Raw genomic sequence first — 11,693 nt, 5'->3', positions numbered from 1 at the left:
TCAGGCCCTTCCCCACTAAAGCAGAATGTTGGATTCAAGGTGCTCCAGACTCTGAGCCTACAAGCCTGGGCCTTGGGGACTGTCCTCTGTACCTGCCAATGCTGGAAGTGTAGGCTAAGCCTCAGTAAAGAGGAGTCCTCTCCCGGTGCCACCGGGCGGGGCAGGCACTGGGGTCCAGACACACAGCCTAAAGATCCGTTTCTCTCAGGCCTGGCCAATCTGAGAGAAAGCAGCACACTTTTCCGTTGAATTAGCTCTTTGAAAAATGGCAAACAAGGTATTTTAAACAAGTTCTGCAATGAAGCCTGTTCCCCCACCAAGCTCTTTTGTTCTTTCAGGCTCCTCTGGCTCCTCCTCTCTCGGGACCTAAAAACAGCCCCCAGCACCAGGCCTGGAGAGCGGTCACTCAACACCGCCTGCTGGGCCCTGCCGGCCGGGCCTCTCAGACTCCTGGGTGTTCTGAGCTACCACCGACAAGACGAGCCCCTGGCCCTTTCCTCCCCCTCCCTGGACTGTGGGCACAACAACACAGGGATGTGGAGGCATGTCCCAAAGGTGGCCTATAAGCAGTAGGAACATTGGGTCTCCAGACAGCCCTGCCCCCAGAGTGAAAATACAGCTGCCACTATCACTGCTGCCCCATCTCTGTCTACAAGTTTCTCAGGCACCCCTAACAGAGTGGATGCCCAGCTGGTGTCAATGTGCATGTGGTATAGGGCCCCCCACATTGCTGGTCTGTTGTCCCCTCACACACACACACACCCCCAAGCTCATGACCTGGGCTGGCTTGAGCCAGTCCCTCAGGCCTTGGCCAGCTGCAGTTTCTGGGCCTAGCCTCATCCAACCCTCCCAAGTCTGGCCCTGTTCCTGGATGGGCCCTTCTTTTTTTTTTTTTTTTTTTTTTTTTTTTTTTTGTAGAGACAGAGTTTCACTTTATTGCCCTCGGTAGAGTGCCGTGGCCTCACACAGCTCACAGCAACCTCCAACTCCTGGGCTTAAGCGATTCTCTTGCCTCAGCCTCCCGAGTAGCTGGGACTACAGGCGCCCGCCACAACACCCGGCTATTTTTTTGTTGCAGTTTGGCCGGGGCTGGGCTTGAACCCACCACCCTCAGCATATGGGGCCGGCGCCTTACTCACTGAGCCACAGGCGCCGCCCGGCCCTTCTTATTAAACAGCAGCAGAATCACATAGGTATTGGCTAAGTCCACGTACCTAAACAGCCTTAAGGACTCTCCACTCAAGGGAATTATACTTCTTCACTGTTATGGCCCCTTCTAGAAGTGTCGGGACCATCACAGAGGGCAACTGTACAACAGTGAGGATGGTGTGAGTATGCACCTATGTGTATGGGACCCATGGGATCCGACATGAAGGACTGAATTCAAGGCACGTTACAAAACGACCCCAACGCAACAGTCCACAATCCGCTGGCGCCGGGCCTCTGCTCTTCTAAGATGGCAGTGAACAGAGGGAGGGCTGCCCTTTCTCCAGCTTAGAAGTGCAGGCCTTCCTAAAATTAAAGCTGTTTGCTCTCATTTTGAAAACTAACATTTATTATTTATGATCATAAAAGTTAAAACTTACTTATTATTGACAATTTGGAAAAAATAGAGAAATACAAAGGGAAAAGTTAAGACGATCTGAAATTCCACCACCAGGGGCCATCGTAAAGTTAAGTAAGACTTGCTGAGCCCTCAGGGTGTGGCAGGCCCTCCCTCTCAGCAGCACTGGAAGCAAAGTCCCTGGGGCTCCCAGCCACTCAGCGTGGGTGTAGCCAGCACAGAATCAGGCAGGCCTTAGAGCCCTTGACATTTTATGCCTTTCCTTCCAATATTGCATTCTTGCACCTCCCTTTTCAACAAAATTGGGCCTGAATTGTGTCCCATACGTGCTCCATTTGCTGTGCTCAGCCTGTGCTGCCGACATATGCCTGGCCATGAAGCATTCTTTGAAGTCTGTGCAGGGTTTCAGTCTCCGGGTGAGATATCAGCCTGTGAGTGTCCTGTACTTTATTTTTTTCCCCTCCACTGTTAGACTTTTGGGGAGACCATGTGAAAAAATGGAGGACTCTGTCACTTCCAAAAAGCGGGCCCTGAGCAGCAGCTCTTCCCGCCTTCAGCTGGCCATACTGAGCAGCAGGTGCGTTTGGTGGGGAGGCGTGTGCAGCCCGGGAGTCTGGGACTCTGATGTCTTATTCCAGCAAAGAGAATTCTCCTTATTAAAATCACCAGGCTGGGGCAGGGCCTGTGGCTCAGTGGGTAGGACTTTGGCCCCATATACCGAGGGTGGCAGATTCAAACCCGGCCCCGTCCTGGCCAAACTACAACAAAAAAAATAGCTGGGCATTGTGGTGGGCACCTGTAGTCCCAGCTACTCGGGAGACTGAGGCAAGAGAATCACCTAAGCCCAGGAGTTGGAGGTTGCTGTGAGCTGTTTGACACCACGACACTCTACAGAGGGCAATAAAGTGAGACTCTGTCTCTACAAAAATAAATAAATAAACAAAATAAAATAAAATAAAATTACCAGGCTGCTCCATGTTTATGAGGTTTCCTATAGAGGTAATGGGAAAGTTCTGGATGTAGCTAGTGGTACTGGTTGCAAAACAACATGAATCTACCGAATGCCACCGAATTGTACAATCTAAAAAGATTAAGTTTTATATTATGTAGATTTGATCTCACTCTCTCACACACACATGCACATGCGTGCCGTCCATCGTAGCGTGTTGAGGGAATACTGGGCAGACCCGTCCCTTCCCACTGAGAGTGGTGCTTTTGGTTAGACGTGCAAGTGATTTTGAGCAGTGTGGTTAGTCCAACAGCAGCAGTGATGGGAGCCACCACATGACTTCCAGAAGATACGAGAGTCATTTGCAGTAGTGGCAGCCTCTCTGCTGCTTTGCCCCCCTGCCCCATGGAGTCAGATCTGAAAGTTGGCTTCCCTACTCTGAAAGGAATAGAGTTAGTGTCATTGGTGGCAGAAAATGCCCTGGGCCTGGTCATTTGTATTAATCCCGTCACAAGAACTTTCCAAAATTTAGGAAGTGAGGAACCAGAGAGCAACTTTTCACTATCCTAAATTTGCTCAGTCTGTAGCTACTTCTTGAGCATCAACTATCAGTTTTGGATCTAAGGAAGTAGATGTGTTTGCCATCATCTGGGGTTGGAAGGCCAGATGTATGCGGCATGCACTAAGCTCCAGTCCCCTCCTCTATGGAATGGTTCTGCCTTCAGGGAGCTGCTGCAAGGGTTGAAGATCCAGTCCCCGGAAGCATCCTGTGAGCTGGAATGCACTCGGTAAATGTCCAGTGACATAGTGAACACAGCAAGTGCAGAAAGGTGGCTTTGGGGCACAGGTTCTTCCAGGGCTTTATCATTGTTTTCTTTATGACAAAATTAACGCCAGATTATGCAAACACTTAAGCCCACTATCACCTGAGAATAGTCCTCTTCCCCAGCCAAACATGGTGGTAATTACAAAAATGAGGTAATTAAAATCACAGACAAGGCTCTCACTGAAATATGCTAAATTCAGAAATATAGAAAATAAAATATAAAAATCTCCTTTCCCCTCTGTGTACTTACATGTATAGTGGGATACAGAGATGATGTTATAGCACCTCTATTAGTATTTTTTCATATAAATCCTGGCCAGTATATATATTTTTTCCAATGTATCTTTTTTTTTTTTCATATTGGAACTGGCCAATATTTTTGATGTCAAAATAAATAGGTCTAGAGTGAGGCTCTTTAGCTGCCACACAGATGGCTTGCAAAGGCTGGGAAAGCCTTGAAGCTGCAGGGAGAGTTGGTATGACAGCTCTCGTTCCACTTTCACAGGGGCCTGTGACCTCCCGAGACCAAGGATGCTGTCCCAGAGCAATGCTCCTCTGACATTTGTGTGCACACACATCACTGAGGCCTTGTCAAAACTCGGGTTCTGCCTCAGTGGTGCCAGTGAGGGACCTGAGATCCACATTTCTATCAAGGGCCCCGCAGTGCTACTGCCCCCGACCTGGATTCCAACAGCCAGGCTCGGATGTGCTACTCCATGTCCTGTGGTCATCCCATGAGCTTCTTTGATGACCCCCAGTAGGAACTTGAATGATGATGGACTTTCCTTTGTAGCAGAGATAACCCAGCAAGTAGGCAAAGCCCTATATCTAGAATGAAAATTACATGAAACCCGCCTAAAGTGGAATAAGGTATTGCCACTGGCCCTGCTCCGGATAAGGGTAGCCGATCTAGCAGCAGGCTTAAGTTAAGCCTCTAAGAAATAGTTTATGAGAGACCCTTCCAAGTACCCTGAGGTAAGTACCATATCATCTCTCCTCCCATAGATATGGAAGGAATATGTAACTGAGAGGATGGCCTGGAAAAAAGGGTAAAAATGTTTTCTGTCTCTTCAAAATGCCCTTATCCTTTTTGAGAAGTAAAACCTACATCCCTGCCTCAGGCCACCGGTGGGGATGAGCAAGGGAGTGCCCTTTTGTTCTCTGTGCCATAGGAGATGGGATGAATCTGGTTGAAGGTCATAGGATTATTGTAGCCAAAGATAGAAAGACCAGAATCTTTAAAAGCTCTATACTTCTGGGTGGTGCCAGTCCCATATACGGAGGGTGGTGGATTCAAACCCAACCCCAGCCAAACTGCAACAAAAAATAGCTGGGCACTGTGGTGGGTGCCTGTAGTCCCAGCTACTCGGGAGGCTGAGGCAAGAGAATCGCCTAAGCCCAAAAGCTAGAGGTTGCTGTGAGCTGTGATGCCACAGCACTCTACCATGGGCAATAAAGTAAGACTCTGTCTCTAAAAGCTCTATACTTCTGCTTAGATAGGGGACACTGGTACTTTGAGATGGGAGTCTGACAGCCTCCTCATTTGCTGGAAAATTAATAAACTTCTCTTTCCTTCTCCTAAAAAAAAAAAAAAAAAAGAGTAGTGCTTGGGCTCCCAAATTCCTTGACCCCTAAGTTTCTTTTTTTAACAGTCTGGATTAAGCCAGGCATGGTGGGTCATGCCTGGAATCCTAGCACTTTGGGAGGCTGAGACAGGAGGATGGCTTGAGGTCAGGAGTTCAAGAGCAGCCTGGGAAACATAATGAGATGCCATCTCTAAAAAAAAATTGTAAATTGGGGTGGGAAGTGGTATAAGAGAATTCTATATTTTCTGTTTAATTTTTCTGAAAACCTAAAAGCGCTCCACCAAAATAAAGTCTGTTAATTTAAAAAAGAATTAAGAACTGGTACCACCCAGACACTGGCCAGTTGGGTGAGTCCCACAGTCCCTGAGAAGCGGAGAGCAGCCCATTACTTACAGAGTCACAGAGAGAAGGAGGAGCAGAGGAAGGGAGGGAGGGAGAGAGGAAGGGAGGGTCCTAAGGGAGGGAGCGGCCTGCAGCATTATTCTGATATATAAACAACGTGAATGTCAACTCTGATGAAAATTATTATTTTTACTATTATTTTATATGAGTTAAAAGCAGAGACAAAGGAAGCCAAGTAGTCACCCTATATGACAGATATAGTTATCTACATTTTACATGTGAAGAAACTGAGGCACAGAGAGGCTGTGATTTGTCCAAGTTCATGCAACTGTTCCACGGAAAAGCTGAGGATTTGAAAAAAAAAAAGAAAGAAAAGAAAAGCTGAGGATAATTAACGACAATTAAGGTCATGGGGGGGGAGGAAAAGCAGAGAGAGGGAAGGGGAGCTGGGTGGGGCCTTGGTGTGTGCCACACCTTCTGGGGGCAAGACATAACTGCAAGAGGGACTTTACCTAACAAATGCAATCAGTGTAACCTGGCTTATTGTACCCTCAATGAATCCCCAACAATAAAAAAAAAAAAAAAAAAGAAAAGAAAAGCTGAGATTTGACCCCAAGCTTATTTGCTTCCAAACCTAAGCTCTCCCAAGAGAAGGGAGATTCTCTCTGGCCAAGATTGTTAGCCCACCTGTTATCGGTTTCCTTCTTCACAAAGGTGAGTCATGCGACAGGTGACCAAAGGACAGTTCTTCTGCCTTCAGGAGGCTAGAGCTCCTGCCCACTCAGCCACTCCCCTCTCCCCCAGGCACATCATTTCACTTCCTTTGGCTTTGTTTTTAGATCTGGAGAAAGTCAGCATGTTGGTTGGGCGCCAGCCACATACACCAGAGCTGGTGGGTTCGAACCCAGCCCAGGCCTGCCAAATAACAATGACAACTACAACAAAAAAATAGTCGGGCGTTGTGGCAGGCACCTGCAGTCCCAGCTACTTGGGAGACTGAGGCAAGAGAATTGCTTAAGCTCAAGAGTTTGTGGTTGCTGTGAGCTGTGATGCCATAGCACTCTACCGAGGGTGACATAGTGAGACTCTGTCTCAAAAAAAAAAAAAGAAAGAAAGTGAGCATGTAGGGGGGCTTAGAGCTCATCTAAACAGCTGCCTCACCTTCTCATTTTATGAATGGGAAAATTAGGGTTTGAAATAGAAAACAACTTGCCTAAAGTCACACACAACCAGTATGTACACAGCCAGGCCTTCTGCCTCCCACGTGCTGCTCTGCCTGCCCCCATGGTTGCAAGTGTAATTGGGTGTGTTGCTATTTGTATATCTAATGTCAATGTTTATGGCTTTTGCCTAGAGCTATAGGATCTGATATGAGAACTGACATCTGGGCATGGCTTTTAAAGTTCACACTAGGTAAAAGGAGATAACAATTTAAATTTTATTTTCCTGGCTAGGCACAGTGGCTTACACCTATAATCCTAGCACTTGGGAGGCCAAGGTGGGTGGATTGCCTGAGCTCACGAGTTCAAGACCAGCCTGAGCCAGAGCAAGACCCCCATCTCTAAAAATAGTTGGGAATTGTGGCAGGCATGTGTAGTCCCAGCTACTCAGGAGAATCGCTTGAGCCCAAGAGTTTGAGGTCGCTGTGAGCTATGACACCACAGCACTCTACCGAGAGTGACAAAGTGAGAATCTTTCTCTTAAAAAAAAAAAAATTAGGGTGGCACCTGTGGCTCAGTCGGTAAGGCGCCGGCCCCATATACCGAGGGTGGCGGGTTCAAACCCGGCCCTGCCAAACTGCAACCAAAAAATAGCCGGGCGTTGTGGCGGGCGCCTATAGTCCCAGCTACTCGGAAGGCTGAGGCAAGAGAATCGCTTAAGTCCAGGAGTTGGAGGTTGCTGTGAGCTGTGTGAGGCCATGGCACTCTACCGAGGGCTATAAAGTGAGACTCTGTCTCTACAAAAAAAAAAAAAAAAAATTTAGTCCAGGAGAGGTGGCTCACGCCTATAATCTTAGCATTTAGAGAAGCCAAGGCAGGAGGATTACTGGAGGCCAGGAATTCAAGACCAGCCTGGGCTACCCAGTGAGACTCTGGCTGTACCAAAGACAGAAAGATTAGTTAACCATGGTGGTACACACCTGTAGTCCCAGCTACTCGGGAGGCTGAGGCAAGAGAATCGCTTAAGCCCAGGAGTTGGAGGTTGCTGTGAGCTGTGTGATGCCACGGCACTCTACCGAGGGCCATAAAGTGAGACTCTGTCTCTACAAAAAAAAAAAAAAAATTGATTTTCCTGGTCACTCTAACCACACTTTGGGTGCTCCAGAGCCACATGTGGCTTGTGGCTGCCATACTAGACATCAGGGAACCAGAACACGTGCATCATTACAGAATCAGTGGTGCTCGCCCGGAGAGTGAATGCCGTTGATGCAGGTGTGCAAAAGAGCATCAAATACAGCCCAGAACCCTCAGAGCATGGGGCCAACAGTCTCTAAGTGACAGCTAGATAGAATGGCTGGTGTAATTGGCTGACAACTTCATCGCTTCTCTCAGGGTCATGCCTGAAGAACAGAGAGAAGCTGCAGAAACAGACTTCCTCTCTAGCTGTAGTCAGAACTCTGGGCCAGGGTGTGCAATCCTGTCCTAAAGGGACACGGACCTATTGCCTGCACCGCGGGGACAAAGCAGCTCCACCCGGCACCAGTTCCCATGTAAACCCCACCTAGTGAAACACTGGAGAATTCACACCAGGATTATGGGCGGTCTCTTATTTGCACTTGGCACATATTTTTGATCCTAGAAATCCAATCATGAACAGATTATTGTAAATCAAATCATATTCTTCCAGAAAAATGTTCCTGCTTATTCTAATGGCATGTTTGGTTTCCAGGTACCAAACTGACCTTGATTAAGCAAAGGGAAACTTATTCTCAGAAGCTGTTTGGCTCGGTGCCTGTGGCTCAAGCCGCTAAGGCATCAGCCACATACACCTCAGCTGGCGGGTTCAAATCCAGCCTGGCCCCACCAAACAATGACAGCTGCTGCAACCAAAAAATAGCCGGGCATTGGTGGCAGGCACCTGTAGTCCCAGCTACCTGAGAGGGAAAGGCAGGAGAATCGCTTAAGCCCAGGAGTTGGAGGTTGCTGTGAGCTGTGATGCCACAGCACTCTACCCAGGGCGATAGCTTGAGGCTGTGTCTCAAAAAAAAAAAAAAAAGAAGAAGCTGGGGAATCTCTGAGGGAGGCAGTTCCGCCCTGACAGCGCTGCACGAGGACCCTGGTAAGCCAGGGCCCCTCCCTTCTTTTCCACCGTTGGCCCGGTATGGCTCCCTCAGCAGCCTGCATGCTGTTCATTGTGGCTGACTGTCACCCCTGGGTTCCACCCTACTCTCCTGGTCTTAGCTCTAGTGCCTAGAGTGCTGTTGGACCTTACTCTTATCCGAGAGATCTAACGTGGGCTGGTTTAGGCCAGGTATCTCCTGCTCATCTAATGACTTGTGCTCGAGGGTAGGTTTCTTCCAAGACGTTGGAAGGTACAGGTGCTCTCAGAAGGGGAGGCGAGGGAGGACACAGCTGCCTCTCTGTACAATTCAGCATGGATCAGTCAGCGCGTCCTCTGCATCCTGGCCAAGAAAAGAGAAAATAAAACAGCTGAAAATCCCCTTGATCATTTATAATGATCAAACTCAGCTGGAAATTCAAGATGGAACCTAAATTTGGTGTCAAGAACAGAGCCTGCTACAGTAAGTGCTGCTGTATTCATTAACGAATAGTTGAATGATGAATGTATGAACTTCAAAAGACAGAGAACAGGAATTTTATATTATACATTTCATTTTAAAAGGAAAAATAACCCTTCCTTCAGTGCCTAAAATGGACATTAAGTTTCCAACATCATTCTTTCAGCAGGCATTTACTGAAGACCTATTCTACAGCCCATAGGGTAATGAAAGAGACAGACCCAGAGACCCCCACCACCCCACCCCCAACAAGCTCAGAATCTCTGTGCTCAGTCTCGTGTGGAGGACAAAAGACGTTAAATCATGTGCAAAAGACATTAAACCCGTGATGGAGAAAATCTGAATTTATATTTTCTCACTCTCTTGATAAATTTCACTAGACCAAGAACAAATAACCAAACACTGTAGAAGGTGCTTAGTAATGTTGCTTTGAAGATAAAGATGGTGTTTCTCCCATCAAACAGCATTCTTTTTTTTGTTTTTTTTTTTGAGACAGAGTCTCAAGCTGTCGCCCTGTGTAGAGTGCAGTGGTGTCACAGCTCACAGCAACCTCAAACTGTTGGGCTTAAGCAATTCCCTTAGCTCAGCCTCCTGAGTAGCTGGGACTACAGACACCTGCCACAACGCCCAGCTATTTTTTGGTGGTAGTTGTCATTGTTGTTTGGCAGGCCCAGGCTGGATTTGAACCCATCAGCTCTGTTGTATGTGGCTGACGCCCTAGCTGCTGAGCTACAGGCACTGAGCCTCAAACACATTTTATTTTTAATTAATTAATTTTTTTTGTGTGTGTGTGTGTGTGTGTGTATGGTTTTTGGCCGGGGCTAGGTTTTGAACCTGCCATCTCTGGCATATGGGACCGGCGCCCTACTCCTAGAGCCACAGGCACCGCCCCTCAAACACATTTTAAATAGTAGAACCTGTGTAAGTTGACCATCCAAAGGACTGTAACAAACCGGTCAACATAAGGAACTAATCCTACTATATGATAGGTAGATATGGTGCATGTCTGTCTATGAAAATTAGGTCAACTTAAAGGAGGTGGTCAGTGTAGGGAGGTGCTCAACTATGGAGGTTCTACTCTGTGTTTTAAGTTAACAAAGTAATTTTCTTGTGAATTAAAAGTTAGATACAGGCCAGGCATGATGGTTCATGCCTGTAATCCTAGCACTATGGGAGGCTGAGCTCTGGAGTTCCAGACTTGCCTAAGCAAGAGTAGGACACTGCCTCTACTAAAAATAGAAAAATTAGGTGCTGTGGCAGGCGCCTATGGTTCCAGCCACTCCAGAGGCTGAGGCAGAAGGATGACTTGAACCCAGGAGTTTGAGGTTGCTGTGAGCTAGGCTGACAACATGGCCCTCTAGCCTGGGACAACAGGGTGAGACTGTCTCCAAAAAAAAAAAAAAAAAAAAATGTTAAATATAGAACAGCACAACCTATCATTACACCAGGACTGACTGTACCAGGCAAACCAGGATCTATACCCTACCTAGAAATCATCTGGGACCCTATGTCTACACTGAGTCAATGCCAGGAGTCTGTATAGAAGGGGATGCCAATATTTGAAATCAAGACCTCATTGGAAACTGTGGATGTGTGGTCTCTGTATATTTCCATGAGAGTTTGGTATCTCTGTGCATACAGTGATAAGAAAAGTGTCGTTCAAGAGCCATGCCATATCATGGGTTGACAAGACAGCACACACACCTAAACACTAACATTCCACCTTATCAAAGAAGCAGAGACCAGGAAAGACCAGATATGACCAAGTTAATGAGCTTCCAGGGAGGCCAGAAGCAGGGCAGCTACTGGGGCTTCACTTGTAGGAGAGGAAGCAAATTTCAACTGGCAAAGCCCCAAGTGCCAGGTCCTCAAAGTGAGAAGAATACTAGGACCACGTAGACCCAGAAGCAGGTAAAAGAGGAAAGGGAGAGAAAGCACAGCTGCTGAGCCCCTGCTAATGTCAAGGCCTGGGTGAGGCACTTCATAACCACAAGCCTACTTGGGAGGCTGAGACAAGAGGATCTCTTGAGTCCAAGAGTCTGAGGTTGCTGTGAGCTATGATGACACCATGGCAGTCTCCCAAGTGTGACAAAGCAAGACCCAGAATAACGATTAGATTCCAGACTCAAAGAAGAGGGAAGACTTAGCCAAGCCCCCAGTTAGCTGCCACGAGAGTTAATATCTGTGCTTCCCGTGGCCTCTCCAGGCCAGGTGTGCTGGTTTAGAAAGCGGGAAGGAACAGAGGCGCTGCCGTCTGCCCCAGGTGCGGGCAATAAGACCTGCATTGTCTGTAGATAATTTTAAAATGATAATAAAACTGGTTTAAAGTTGCTCTGCTTGTTATTATCATCATGCCCATCAATTCTAAACAATGTCACAGATAATATATTCCTGCCTGAAAAAAATCCCTTTGTTCTAAACAATTGCTGTGGTTATGATGGTGTTTTAATAATACATGTGTGAACTCTGTGTTTTCATTTCTAGTTCTTTCATAAATGTATTCTGCACCTAAGTTAATTCAGAGAACTCCCAGTCCCACAGGCGGCCCCTGATTCATACAGACTTGGCTACAGGTGTGCTTTTTGAGAGGCAGTTTCTAATGCTTTTCAATACTTTAGCAGGCTAACCACCGCATCCCTGCTCACCCGGGACTTTCTGATTTTAGCACCGAATGTCCTAGACTAATG

The sequence above is a fragment of the Nycticebus coucang genome, chromosome 4, assembly GCF_027406575.1.
Source record: "Nycticebus coucang isolate mNycCou1 chromosome 4, mNycCou1.pri, whole genome shotgun sequence".
Classification (NCBI taxonomy): Eukaryota; Metazoa; Chordata; class Mammalia; order Primates; family Lorisidae; genus Nycticebus; species Nycticebus coucang.
Note: the sequence above shows the minus strand (reverse complement) of the source record.